Here is a 15,627-nt window from a genome sequence, read left to right on the forward strand (position 1 = left end):
GAAGGCCATTACCCTAGCTTGGTGATTAGTAGTGGTAATGTCACTTCATTAGGACCTATGATCATGGTAGGTAGGCTCGTGATGAGACCTATTATCCTCTAGTGACTCTTTTTTTGTTTAACTATGGTTATTATTAATCATTAAATATTACTTATTAGGTGGGGTGGCAAGTTATCTCCTTAAGAGCTAGGGATGGAATAAAAAGTTTTCTAGTAACTAATTTCAGCTTGGCTATTCTTTCTTCTAAAACACTAACAACCTTAAAATGATTTTTTGATAAACATATTTTGCTTTATTAAGATTGAGGCTGAAAAAAATTCATTAGATAGTGGTAGAAATATTTAAGTAAAATATAACCATTATAAATTTTACAAAATCAAGAACTTGACAAATTAAGAAAGTTGAAATTCAACATGATAAAATCATCTTTTACAAACTTATCACTTAAAAAATACAATTTTGTTTATAAATAGACAAAAGATAACTAATAACGCAATCATTTTATCGAAGAGCACCTAAAAACATTAAAAGTATTTCCTGATTCGACTCAAAGGGGAAATATTAGCAAGACCTATAAATATCAAATCGAGTAGGAGGAGCAAAATCATGAAAATAAATCAAAGTAGCAATGGTTGTAACCAAAGTAACAACAATTGTGACTTAAGTAACAACAATCATGACTTAGGTGATAACAATCGGAGTCAACAACTGTGAATTAGGTGACAACAACTGTGACCGAGGTAACAATAGTTGGAATCAATAATTTGTGAAATAGGTAACAACAACTGTGACTTAGGTAACATCAATCAGTAATCGGCTAGTGTGAATTACGTAACAACAATTGTAACTTAAGTAACATCAATTGTAAATTTGGGACAAAACATAAATGAAAAGAAATATATACATCAAAGCATTAAGAATGAAACAAACAACATTAGATAGATAGATATATATATATATATATATATATATATATATAGCGAGAGAGAGAGAGAGAGATAATTTTTTAAAATAAAACTTACGAAATGACAGTCGTGGGGGTATTCCCCTGCTTGACTACAATTTGCAAATCTGCATCATCCATAACTGCATGAAGAAAAGACACCTTTGTGACTAGTCAATGATATAGGTGGAGTTGATGACAATTGGAAAGAAAAGAAATTCCATAATCATTAATTGTAGTGAGGCACACAGTTCCATTATCATGTACCTCAGTAAATTCATAACGGCATAACCATTTAGTTTGAAGCTTCCCTAGAAAGTCTTGAAACCTGGAATTGTATAATAGTTCCCATTCACCTTTTTGAAAATTTTTTCTTTTGATAAGACGATCACACCATTTGGTCCTTTGCTACTGGACTATAGATGTTTTTTGAAGCACAGCAAGACACATTTTGTTTAATTCATTAAGTTGTTGTAGACACTTTTTTGTGCTTCTGAAAGATCTAGGCCAACTTCTCGAGCAGTTCTTAGGGTCTTAACGTCGAATTCAATTGGAAAGATTGGGGTTTTACCATAAACAAGTTGATAAGGTGAAAAAATAGTAGTATTACACCAAGTTGTATGAAAGGGCCATAAGGCTTCAGGAAGTTTGGAGGCCCAATCTCGGTGATTAGTAGTTACTGCCTTGGTCAAAAAAAAATCTAAACTTTATTTGTACTTTCTACAAGACCATTTTCTTATGGATGGTACAATGAAGTAATTTTGTGTTTAATATGATATTTTTGTAATGTTGCAGAGATCTTATGAGCTATAAACTAGGGTCCTCCATCACTCACAAGTTCCCTAGGTAGGTTGTATTGGACAAATATTTCGAACAAGAAATTTATAACCACCTCCTCCCTAGCTCTAAGAACAGTTATCGCTTCCAACCATTTTGTCACATAGTCTGTACAGACTAGAATATATAATTTTTAGTTTGAAGAAGGATTAATAGGGCCTACAAAATCCATATCCCATATTTCAAATGGTTCAGATGAAATCTGTGTCTGAAGGGGAATTTTGTTAGACTGGAGGGGGTGCCCCATTCTCTAGCAGTTATCACAACTCTGAACATATTTCTTAGCATATTTAAATATAATGGGCCATAAATAGCCCATCTACAATGATTTGTGTCCAGTCCTATGATCAACTAAATAGCCTCCGCAAGACTCATTGTGGCAAGATTTGAGGATATCATAAACCTCATCTTCTCTAATACACCTGTGAATCTGTAGGTCTGCCCTAGTGTGGAAAATATAGTCGTATACCCATGAAAATTAAGCACTTTGTTAAATAATATTTTTCTTTTCTCAAGGTGACAGATGTGACGACAATTTTCCTGTTGGAAGGTAATTCGCAATGTCAACATTCCACGACGCCTTAACTGATATGGCGAGCAAATGTTCTCCTATAAATTGGTCTTTGACAGGGGAAGAATCAGGTGGAGGCAGAACCCTAGACAAAAATTTTGCGACAAGATTCTCTTTCCCAGGCTGATCTTTTTTGGTAATATCAAAGTCCTGCAATAGTAATAACCAACGAGTCACTTTGCCATTAGTAACATGTTTATTAGCTAGTTACCTAATAGCAGAATGACTAGTATACAAAAAGACAGGGTAGTTACTAATATAGTGACATAATTTGTTAACAGCATTAAAAAAAACTAAAAAATATTTCTCTGTCATAGTGTAATTTAATTTTGCAGACATCAAATTTTTGCTAATATAATAAATGGCATAAGGTTTTTTGTCTTCCTCCTATCCCAATACTGCTCCTATAGTTGTATCAGATGCATCAGAGGATATGTGGAATGGAAATTTTCAATTGGGACCCCTTAATTCGGGTGTTGTCAATAGTAATTCCTTCAATGCTGCAAAATCATTATCACATTTTTCAATGTTATAAGGAATTTGCATGTACGGATAAACAAATTTTCCCTAGGTGGGTAGCTACACCTAGAACAACAGAAAGAAAGTAGTTTAGCCTTTTCCTATAGTAGATATATGAGATGAAGGAACTTACTTGTAGTCTTTCACTTCCTTGATCCCCTTTGAATTTCTCCCGTCACTCCCACTTGAACTAAATCTGCTCAATGGTACCTGTGTCAACAGAAACAGAAACAACAACGATCAAAGCATACATGATCTATCTACTATAAACCAATGGAATCAAAGACATTGAAACACATAATCATCATAGATATGAAAAAGAATATGAGAAAAGGAATAAACACTTTATTAATGTAGAAGGAAGAGTTTCACCCAATACAGTTCGATCCCATGCCACTTCTCCAGCCTGCTCCTCCAGCTATTGTTTCAACACTCTTTCGAGTGATAGACACATTTATATGCATTAATAGGACATGTGGAGTTTGGACTGATTGTTATAGGTCTATTTTGGCACATCACACCCGACATTCAGATCAGTACAATTAGGGCTCATCAAACCCTGATTTAGTTGCTACATGCTCTACACAAGTCATCACATTGAATCCTTCCATCCATGAAAGTTTCCTGGCCTGAGACCCTACTGAAATGCCTCCTTGGGACACCAGCGCAGCCTTGGTCAAGGGTAACTGCACTGCAGTGCACTTAGGCCCTCTTTGACCTGTTTGGGCAAGAATGAGCGAAATTCACATTGGATTCTGGGAATATTCTTTGATTGTAGAGCATTCTAGAAGGATGCCCAGCTCTTATCTCATCCTATGAGGTCGACTTTTGATAGGATATGAATCAATTAACCTCCTATCCTCTCATCCCTTGCTCCACAGAAACTAACTCCAATTTTGGAAAACCATTCAATACCCTCATTTATGACAAAACCACCTCCATTTCCCTATAAATTGAGCACTCATCATAGTGATCAAGAGGCCATAATCTGAAGATTGTAGAGAAATTCTGTTGGTTTGAGATTTGAATTCATGTCAAGTAATGTTATGCTGCTGGATTGGTGTGCTTTTGATGTGATGAGGGTGGGACTGAAGCTGGAGGAGCTATTGTTTCAACACTCTTTCTAGTGATGTGTTTCCCGCATGAAGGCAGAATTGTCACCATTGACCAGCTTTCATTTCCCGGTCCAAATATGGCTTCCAATCAACCATCTTCCCTAAATGGTCCTTTTGTCCCAATGGTATCTTCCCCACCACGGGTCAATTATGTGGCAACCCATTCCATGCCTACATCAACTAATGATCAATTCCATGATGTTGTGCATTATGTACTGGGGGAATTGGAACCAAATCTCTCTAATGGATTCCTTGCTATGTATCCGTTCCAGAAAATTGTTCTCCCATCTGATGAGAACCTCTTGGAAGTCATGACCTCTTATGGGTTGTGATCAAGGAATCATGAGGATAGTTCCTGGTCTTGTGTCAACCTCGTTAAAAAATGAAACAAAGGGTATTAGCATATTTCCTTGTCTTGTGTCAAGCTCGTTAAAAAATGAAACAAGGAATATGAGCATAGTTCCTTGTCTTGCGTCAAGCTCGTTAAATAATGGAACAAGGAATATGAGGATAGTTCTTTTACTGTGTCAACCTCATTGAAAAATGAAACAAGGAATCTGAGCAGAGTTCCTTGTCTTGTGTCAAGATCGTTAAAAAATGAAACAAGGTCCCCTGGAGCAAAGTTCCAATTCGAGTCTTTGATTAAATCTCGTAAAATCCCAGTCGAGTCTTTCACTTGATCTCGTAAATGAACCTTCATTCCATCCACCTGATAGCCACGAGTAGTCTACTTAGGTGAATGCAATGAAGCTTGGGGGGCATGCACCTAGAATTGAGTCATCATGCTGGGGGCATGTAAACCAATCTCAAGCATAGTTTTTTCTTGTTTCAAGCTTGTGTAAAAATTAAAATGAATCCAAGAATAGTTTTTCATTTCAAGCTTATGTAAAAATGAAACTGAATCCAAGCATAGTTTTTTGTTTCAAGCTTGTGTAAAAATGAAACTGAATCCAAGCATAGTTTTTTGTTTCAAGCTTGTGTAAAAATGAAACTGAATCCAAGCATAGTTTTTCGTTTCAAGCTTGTGTTAACATGAAACTGAATCCATGCATAGTTTTTCATTTCAAGCTTGTGTAAACATGAAATTGAATCCAAGCATAGTTTTTCGTTTCAAGCTTGTGTAAAAATGAAATTGAATCCAAGCATAGTTCTCTATGGTTCAAGCTTGTGTAAAAATGAACCCATCTCCATTTTAACCCTCGTGATTGACATTCTATCAGCCTCTTCCATCAGATGAGACTTGGTTTCTCTCCTTTCATATTCACTATCTACTTGGCCGATCATACACTTTCACTTGGTTTTTTTACCCTTTTTCAAGAACAGTTGAAATGAGTGGTCTTATTAGCCAGCCTCTTTACATAAATCAAAGTGTTTTGAGAAGTTCCAACATCACTGGAACCAGCTGCTATCCTAGACACCACTCGTTCCTCTAAGTGGAGTCCTCTTTAAGCTCTTTTCAGACTCTTGAAATATGAAAATATTTCTGAGCGCTTGTCCTTTTCAACTCGTAAATGGATTGGAAATGACATCTACTCAGTATAAGTTTAACCCTTTTCCGGACTAAGATAGATTACTTACGAAAAAGGAATACATTGATCGAACATGGTCAATAGGTTCTCTCTTATATTATTTTACGCTTTTTTGGACTTGAGAGACAAATTTATGAAAAATAACTTGTGGAGTTTTCTTTTTGTCCTTTTTCAAACTCTCTAAACATGAAAAGGGTCGAGTTCTCATTTTCGTTAAGCTCGTTAAAGCATCAAATAGTGAAAACTTATCCATCATGACAAGACTGAGTTTCACCTTCTCTAGGCTCGTTAAAACATCATATAGTGGTGGATTCACCCGAAGGGTGGAATTATACTACAAGCATATGTTATCCTCCTCAAGCTTGTTTAAAAAAATAAAGAGGTACTAGTCAGCAATGACTGGGGAAAATGAGAAAAGGGATAAATCACTTTAGTGTTGCCGACATGTTCAAGAGAAGTCACTCAGTATACTTCATCCTTTGCAATACTTATAAAGCTTCATTTTCATGACCGCCATTCTTGAACCTTGTGTCATCAGTGAAATTCTGTCTTCAAAACCATTACACTCATTTTGTGTCGTTGATGGGGGATACATCAAGGCCCTCCTACGACAAGTCGCTTCTTGTAGACATCAACACATTATCCAAGAAGTTGACTTAGAAACACCCTTCTAGTACCTTGGGGCTTGCATACATCAATGGCAAGTTTCTCGCTTCCGGTGATAGGTTGACATCACTAGCCTTTGACCGAAAGACTGTACGGTGTTCGACATCAAGACATCTATTCACACCATGCAGAATGTACTATAGTACCTTGAGAATCATTATCATTATCAGTGATCTCTCTCACCTCTGTTAACATCTTACATCATTGGCTAGTAATTAGACAGTGTATTCCCATGTTTGACTTCAAATCACATTTTCACATGGTTAGACTCGTACTAGATCGAACGATTGGTTGATATAGAAGACCTCGGATCTAGTTTCATCCATCCGGGCTGTGATTTCAGGAGAGTACTAAATCATATATACGATGGCTTTACACAGATGGTCATCCTATCATGGGTCTATATCTGTAGACGACTATCTGATTTATGTACATGTAATGAAAAGCTTATATGCTGAGCATGGGTATGCCTTCCCTCAGCAATTCATGAAAAATTTAAAATATCATGATGTTATGTATTGTAATCGATGCAGGTCATTGTCCGCTTCAGATCCTCCCCGTCACATCGTAAAGCATATCACTCAACATTATCATTTTCGACTTCATGCTTTAGGGGGAAACTGTTACAGGTCTATTTGGGCACATCACTCCCGACATTTAGATCAGTACAATTAGGGCTCACCAAACCCTAATTCAATTGCTACATGCCCTAGACAAGTCATCATATTGAATCCTTCCATCCATGAAAGTTTCCTAGCCTGAGACCCTACTGAAATGCCTCCTTGGGATACCAGCGCAGCCTTGGTCAGGGGTAACTGCACTATAGAGCAGGCAGGCCCATTCAGACCTACACTGTAGTGCACTTAGGCCCTCTTTGACCTTTGTTGGGTGAGAATGAGCGAAATTCACATTGGATTCTAGGAATATTTTCTGATTCTAGAGCATTCTAGAAGGATGCCCAGCTCTTATCTCATCCTATGAGACCAAATTTGGATAAGATATGGATCAATTAACCTATACAAAGTTGACCTCATAGGATGAGATAAGAGCTAGGAATCCTTCTAGAATGCTCTAGAATCAGAGAATATTCCCATAATCCAATGTGAATTTTGCTCATTCTCACCCATCACAGGTCAAAGAGGGCCTAAATGCACTGCAGTGCAGGCCTGAATAGGCCTGCCTTCTCTGCAGTGCAGTTACCCCTGACCAAGGCTATGCTGGTGTCCCAAGGAGGCATTTTAGCAGGGTCTCAAGCTAGGAAACTTTCATGGATGGAAGGATTCAATGTGATGACTTGTCTAGCGCATGTAGCAACTGAATTAGGGTTTGATGAGCCCTAATTGTACTAATTTGAATGGCGGGAGTGATGTGCCAAAATAGACCTGTAACAATCAGTCCAACCAAACTCCACATGTCCTATTAACGCATATAAATGTGCCAAAATTTTGGGAAAATGAGTTATAAAATGATGATAGAAACAACCAAACTAAGAAAAATATGTACCTATTTTGGTGTATGGGGAGCAAGAAGTTTGAGAATTACCTCAAATTTTGTTGGGTCTACCTGAAGGCCTATAGAAGATATGAAGTTTCCCAATACTTGATCCAAGTTTACTCAACCTCTGGATTTAACCAAGATCTTTTGCTTCTGTGATGTAGTTAGAATTGCATTTTATAAGAGAATAAATGAACATATATGCCTGCTTAAACAAATGGAAACATAATGACAATTAACAAATCATAAACAAGAGACATTGATAACAGAGTTCATCCAGTGTGGACTACATCTCTAGGCCCGGTGTCAAGATGGTGTTGGCCACTTCATTCAGTGCTGGAAATGGTGAAAATGTACATGGACTATGTTTTTTGTCATTTAAGGACATGTGCCCTCTATATGAGTGGCAAAGTCTCTCCATGAGACGTTCCACTAGAGGAACTATCACTCACAATAGACCTTCTATCAGCATGACATAATCTTGCACATAGTGACAATGAGTATCCCGCCATTATGGCATCAAAGGGATGTCAACCAAAACACCAAGGGTGACAATGAGTATCCTGCCATCATGGAAACAAAGGGATCTCAATCAAAACATACATAACAATCCATGATGAATACATCTCACATGAAATAGACACAAAGATTATGTATCATACATCAAGCAGGAATTGAAACAACATAGTATATCTCATAGCAAATGAGCAAAGAAGTACATGACAACAATACTTCATATACCTCAAATCTGATGTTGGCTGAAGAATGGAATAATCAGCTGCTGGATCTAAATGCACCATCGAAATCGTGTCGTCGAATAGCATAGAATCGACTGTTCACACTCTAAAATCTGACACCGTCACTCCAATATCGAAAATGGCCGAGAAATAGAAGGCTCAGCTACAAAAACTAACTACACCCCTGAATTTGTGTCATCAAGAGGTGTAAAATCGTCTATCCATTTGTCGAATTCTGACACCGGAAAAATCTGGGACTGTAGGAATCTTTTAGATTCCCCTGTGATTCTCAAAAAATTCCCTCCTCTGGGTTGACTGGAGATCTACAACTCAAATCAGAAAGCTGATCTCACCATTAAGATCCTTGCGAAATTTTGAGAAGAATGAGTATAAAGCTGGTTGCATTCTGGATCTGGGAAATTTCAGCCTCCAAGGAATCTAGAAGATTCCCTCAAGATTCTCAAAGATTCTTCTCCGCTGGGTATCTACAAATCTGCTACTCAAAAGGTAAATCTGACCTCGTCATTGTGTTCCCTGCACAAATATGAGAAAAATGACTGTAAACTTGATAACATTCTGACAATGTAAAATTTTACCTCCTAGGAAATCTCCAAGATTCCTTAAAGAATCTGCATGAGAATATTCTCCTGGAATATTTTGGGAAACCGCCTTGATTTATGTGCCCAGGGTGGACCCCGGCTCTGCGCTACCACACATCCGTTCATCCGCTGTTCAGCACTCTTCGTTTCGTCATCACGGATCCATTAGACCCCTCCCCTCGTTGAGCAATGGTTTAAGTAATTTTTCTCGGGTGAAGTTGCCAAGGCACATGGTCGTTGGCGCAATGGCTAACATTGGCGGTTTGTTAACAAGAGGTCGAGGGATTAAAATCCCGCCCCTTCCAAAAATGATGCACAGTTAGAACGGTTAATCATTTGTTACATTTTTTGAATGCACGTTATAATCGTTGAGTTAAATATGTTATGGTGGTTATGTAATTTTGGTGCAGTTTGGGTGAGGTGTTCATTTGTGTGCATTGTTGTGGGCACCCGAGCAGTGGGCTGGTCGTTCCGGTCGGGCGGATTCAAACCTCGCTGCCCACGATCTAACAAGTGGCATATCGAGGTGGGTGTGGGTCCGATCCATCGGAGGTGGCCCGCCCACCGCCCATATATGTTTGATATATAATGTTGGTGGTTGGGGCTGGTGGGGGTCATGGCTTGCCGGCCTATTTTTAATAAAAAAATTAACATAAGGTTTTGGGGGGGTTGGGGGGAGTCATGGCCCACCACCTCATTACATTTTTTTTAAATTTTCGTTTTTATAAACAATATTGGCATTTTTTAATTTAAAAGAAAATAAGGGTCATTGGGAAAATTAACCATCCAACAAATTCGCCCGCTTTCAGGAGCTATGTTTCATGCCCTGGTGTCGGTCAAATTGTAGGACACTTAAATCTGGCCCACATGGAAACTTTGACTGGCTCTATCTCCCTCATACAATCTCGAATTTGAGTGTCATTCATACCATTGGAATCAGGGCAACAAGCACTTCGATCTGGTGCTAGTTTGAGAGCAATCTGACCACTTTGAATTTTGATCCTATCTGAGCCCCCTTGGGTTTCTCCATGTGTCTGGAGCACCCTGGATCAATATTACTCCTTTGGTCATTAACATATGGAACCTTTCATTACTAAGGCATAATTTGGTTGCTATGCATCTGATAAGGACTTTTCCAAATTGCTTAAAGCTTCATCAAATTCATCACCATAAGGCATAAAATCATCCATGTAAAGTTCAAGGCCAGCATTAATTAGATCAGAAAATATACTCATAATTTATCTTTGAAAAGTTGTGGGTGCATTTCAAAGACCAAATGGAAGAACTTGGTATGCAAACGTTCTACATGGGAAAGTAAGTGTGGTTTTGTCTTGGTCTTATAGAGCAATCATTATCTGATTGTATCCACTAAATCCATCTTGGAAAGAAAGATATTTATTTCCAGCAAGGGTATCAAGGACTTGATCAATGAATAGAAGAGGAAAATTATCCTTCCGCATGGCCTTGTTTGATTCCCTTTAATCCACCCATATTCACCATTTTCCATTCTTTTTAGGAACTAATGGCAAGACCCACTCGATGTATGATATGGGATATATAAAATTAACATCGAGTAGTTTCTGAAGTTATTGTTTGAATACATCCCTAAGTTGTGGATTTAGCCTCCTTTGGGGTTGATGAACTGAGGTCGAGCATCCTTTCCAAGATAAATATGATGTGTACACAATTTTGGAGCAATGCCCTTTATATCTGTATTGTCCCAAGTGAAATCTTGTCTATGCTTATAAATAATTTATACTAATCATTCATGTTGAGAATAAGTAAGGCCAACATTGATGCTTCGCATTTTACTAGGTTCAATATCAATAGGGATGCTATTATGAACTACCGTAGTAGGAATGTGATCATTAGTAGATTCCTCCAAAAGATAACCTTGGGCTTCATTGTCCAATACAACTCCCAACATTTGATGAGTTGGATATTCTATAACAAATGGTTGGTTGATGAAGCTACTAATGGTGTGATATTCATTCTATCACTTGAAGGTATGGTCTTTATCAATAGTTAGGACAGGATGCAAATTAGCTTTTTCATAATCAAGAGAAAACAATGTACAGTTATCAACCTCCATGTTGGGCTTAGCGGGTGGGTAAAGGGTAATATTCTTGGTAGAATTTTCATTGGCAATTGTCATGTTCCCAATTCGACATCCAATATATGCATCAATGGTGGGGAGTCAAGGCATTCCTAATATGATACAATGTCCTTTTAAGTTATCCTTAGGATTAGGAAATAGGAAATCAACATGATATTCCCAAGAGTTCAACGAAACAATGATACCTTCAAGAGCTCCCTCTGGTTTTATTACAGATCTATTAGCTAGCTCTAGCATAATAGGTGTTGGTATTAGTGTATCCAATCCAAGAAGAGAGTAGGATTTAAGTGTCATGATTTTAATGGCAGATCCTCGATCCACCAAAGTATTTAGAAATCTAATGTCGTGCACCTGAGTTGTGACTATGGGATCTCCGAGGTCATCATATTTTGAAGAAATATGTTTTCCCTAAAACCGGATTAGGTAGTTTCCAAACCACATGAACAATAGGAGGGTCCTTAGGTTTTCTTCTAGTCGTTTTAACGCATAATTCTCTGATGTTTTTTGGATAAAAGGCAGGCCTTTGATAGCTTGAATAAGAGGAATTTTAACACAAAGATTGTGCAATTCTCTTATCAAATCAAATTCGGGATACATTGGTTGCTTGGTTACGATGAGTCTTTTTGGAAATAAGGGAGAAACAATTGTAATCTTAATTACTCTTTGATCTCTAGTAGGTTCATCAGATGGTTTCAATCCACCATGAGTTGCACCTGTTGAATATTTTTCGGGTTGGTTCTGCTCTTTATTATATTTTTCCTTTTCTAATTGTTCAAGTTTTATTGGAAATTTTTCTATAGAAATTTTCCTCCCTGGCCTTAATTGAATTTCATTACATTCTAGAGAGTGGGAACAAAAATCAAAAGTATCAGCTCTTTCTAAAAGTTTTACAGGTCGGGGTTTTTTCAAAATATTTTAGTGAAGAGAGTGGAGCGGGAGCCTGGAGCAACCTTCACGAGAGGAACCAGTTAGCGAGAGCCTGGTGCTGCCCCCGACTGGTAGAAGGAAGCCAAGGGAGCGCGCAAAGACATAGCCAACCTCGAGACTGATCGAAGCTTCAAATCCATGGCCCCAGGAGGGGGCCGAGAAAAGGAAACTCCCTTGCCACCAGAGATAGCCGCATTCCGGGATCTGGTTGCAACTTGCAATAAAAGGCCAGCATCTGAAAACCAATAGAAGTTCATAAAAAAAATGGCAACTATCCCCACAGTTGCTTTGCCCACTGAAGAGCCTTGCAAAGCAGCTTTAAACCTAGCAGAAAGAGGACTTATCGGTCAGTTCACAGGCTTATGGCCCTCGCCAAAAGTGGTAGAAGCTTGGGTTCAAAGGAACTGTCGTTCACTGGTCAAAGAAGGAATAAAAATCCATTTCATCGGCAAAGGCTTCTTTGTTTTTGTATTCGAAGTAGCAGAAGACAAAAACCTAATATTCAAAAACGGCCATTATTTCATGGGGCCTCAAGGACTATATCTGAATCAATGGACTCCAGACTTCGACCTGACCCAGGATGTGCCCTTGTCCCCACCTTCCTCTTCACTACTGGAACCCTAAATCCTTGGAAACCATTGGCAACAAGCTAGGCAAATACATCGACTTGGCAGAAAGAAGAGACAAGTATTCTTGTGCTAGAATTTGTGTAGAAGTATACTTGGAGGAAGGTCTCCCTGAAGCCATTAAACTCACGGTGGCTGATTGGTCACACATACAAGTGCTAGATCACGAGAAACTTACATTTAAATGTAGACACTGCCATGGATACGGGAACTTTTCCAAGCATTGTAAAAATAAATCAGAGGATGTAGTTGAGAAAGAGAAGGGAGATCAATGGACTCAGGTTCAGAAATCAGGAACAACTAAGCACAACAATGAGAACAAAGGGAAATTTGTCTCCATTGGGAAGGTTTCTCCCTTAGAACCCCAAGCAGAAGGAACTTCAGTCCCTCCAATAGCAGACAAATCAACCAACCCCTCTGATATACTCATCACACCAGAAGAACTCCAAGATCCGGCAGATAAAGAGATTAAACAACATGCAAACAACATGGAAGAAAGCAATAGGTAAGAGGAACCAGTCCAAACCCCAAAAGGTGCCTCTAGCTCCCCTACCTATGTAGATATGACAAGAAAGAAGTCCCCTGAGATATCGGGATCCTCAGAAGATGAAACATCTGAGAGGCCCTTGAAAAGAGTGGGGAGGAAATCTCATAGAGAGGCCAGAGAAGAAGAAGCAGAGAGACAAAAAATGCAAGGCATTCAAACCACTATAGAGATGTCTATCGACAAAAATAATAGAACCAGGCCTCCCAAGAGAGGCACTACCCCAACCCCTACTAGTAAATAATGCGATTAGTCTCTTTGAATTATAGAGGACTAGGGAACCCATCAAAAGCTGAAGCAGTCAAGAGCCTATTAAATTTAGAACTTCCTGAGATGCTCATGCTCCAAGACACTAAAATAGAAGGAGAAGCCCTTCTGGAACTCAGCAAAGCAAAATGGAAAACAAAAGCTGGAAAAGTAGTAAGTGCTAGAGGTACATATGGCAGGTTAGCCACCCTCTGGGAGGCTGACAAATTCCGGCTCGAGAGATCCTTTCAGATGTAGCACCGGATTTACACCGAACTCCGACACCTACCAAGTAAGATAAACATTGCTCTCTTTAATCTCTATGTTCCTGTACTCTATGTAGAAAAGGAACAATGCTGGCAAACCTTGACTGATTTTTGGAAGCTTACTCCCTCAATAATATAATCATTGCCGGAGACTACACTCTAATCCTAGACCCAAAGGAAAAAAGAGGAGGAACTTGCAGCAGGGATCGCTTCCTCCCCTTAGTGGAAAACCTAATTCAACATTGGGATTTAATGGACTTCAAGCCAAAAAAAGGGCTATACACCTGGACAAATAACAGAATAGGGGAGGAGCATATCTCAGCCAGGCTAGATAGATTCCTTCTTCAGAGTTCCTTCCTCTCCGAGAAGATGATCATTTCCACAAAAATTCTACAAAATTGGAACTCATACCATAAACCCATCCTCCTGATGGAAGAAGAAGAAAACTTGGGACCAATCCCCTTCCTGTTTAGCCCACTATGGGCAAACAGGGAACGGTTTTTGGATACAGTGAATAAGGCATGGTCCATTCATGTTCAAGGATCACCCATCTATGTTTGGGAGCAAAAGATAAAAGCCACCAAAACAACCTTGAAGCAATGGATAAAAAATCCCACAATCTCTCCCACTACCCAAAGAAAACAGAGCACAAAGTAGCTGCTGGATCTCCAAATGGGCCTGGAGACTCAAGACATAACTAGAGCATAAATTCATAGGGAGAAAGAACACCAAATCAGTACCCTTTGGACATTTAGAGAAGAGGAATAATATTTGAGGCTCAAGTCACGCAATCTATGGCTTATGTCTGGAGTCAAGAATACAACCTTCTTCCACAAGAAAATTCGTACCCGTCTCTCTAGAAACCACATTGTTGAAATCACCTCGCCAAATGGGACTGTTCTTAAAGGAACAACTCTAATAAAAGAGGTGGCAACCTCTCATTTTCAGCTATTGTTCAAAGAAGGAGTGGAGGATAATGAGGAAGCTCAAGACTTCCTCAAGCACGTTCCAAGGATGGTTAACGAGGAGGACAATGCAACTCTCCTGAAGCCATTCACTGAAGAAGAAATCAACAATGTCATATGGAAGATGGAACCAGACAAAGCCCTAGGACCTGATGGATTCTCAATACACTTCTATAGACTCTGCTGGGATATCATCAAGGTTGACTTGTACCGAATGATCAAAGGATTCCTTTGAAAAGCCAAAGTGGGAGGAAGCACAAACTCCACCTTCCTAGCCCTAATTCCCAAAGAAGCCAACCCGGAGACTTTCGACAGATTCAAACCAATCTCGCTTTGCAACGCGTCCTACAAAATTCTCACCAAGCTACTTGCTAATAGAATAAAACCTCTGCTAGACAAACTCATCTCTCCCAATCAAGGAGGGTTTGTCAAAGGAAGGCATATCCTGGACAATGTGATACTGGTGTAGGAAATCATCCATTCCAGCCACCAATGCAAAGAGCAAGGTATGCTCATCAAACTGGATATGGTGAACACCTTTGATAGAGTAAAGCATTCCTTCCTTCTCCAAGTTATTTCTGCATTTGGTTTTAGTTTTGAATTTGTAAATTTGATTAAAGCATGCATTGGAGAACCCTGGATAGCCCCTCTAGTAAATGGTAGACCTGCAAACTACTTCAAAGCTATTAGGGGAATTAGGCAAGGCTGCCCTCTATCCCCCTTCCTATACATTTTGATGGTAGACTCTCTAAGCTGAAAGCTCTCGGATGAGAAGCTCAAAGGGACTCTTCCTGGCATTAGGGTGATTCCTGGAACAACCCCTATCAACCATACCTTGTTCGCAGATGACCCTATCCTTTTGGGTGGAGCCTCTATTAAAATAGCAAGAGCCTTCAGCAGAGTAATCCAAAGCTTCTACAGAGTCTC

The sequence above is a fragment of the Pinus tabuliformis genome, chromosome J (genome assembly GCF_031772625.1).
Source record: "Pinus tabuliformis cultivar Carrire ecotype Pingquan chromosome J, CPIR1, whole genome shotgun sequence".
Classification (NCBI taxonomy): domain Eukaryota; kingdom Viridiplantae; phylum Streptophyta; class Pinopsida; order Pinales; family Pinaceae; genus Pinus; species Pinus tabuliformis.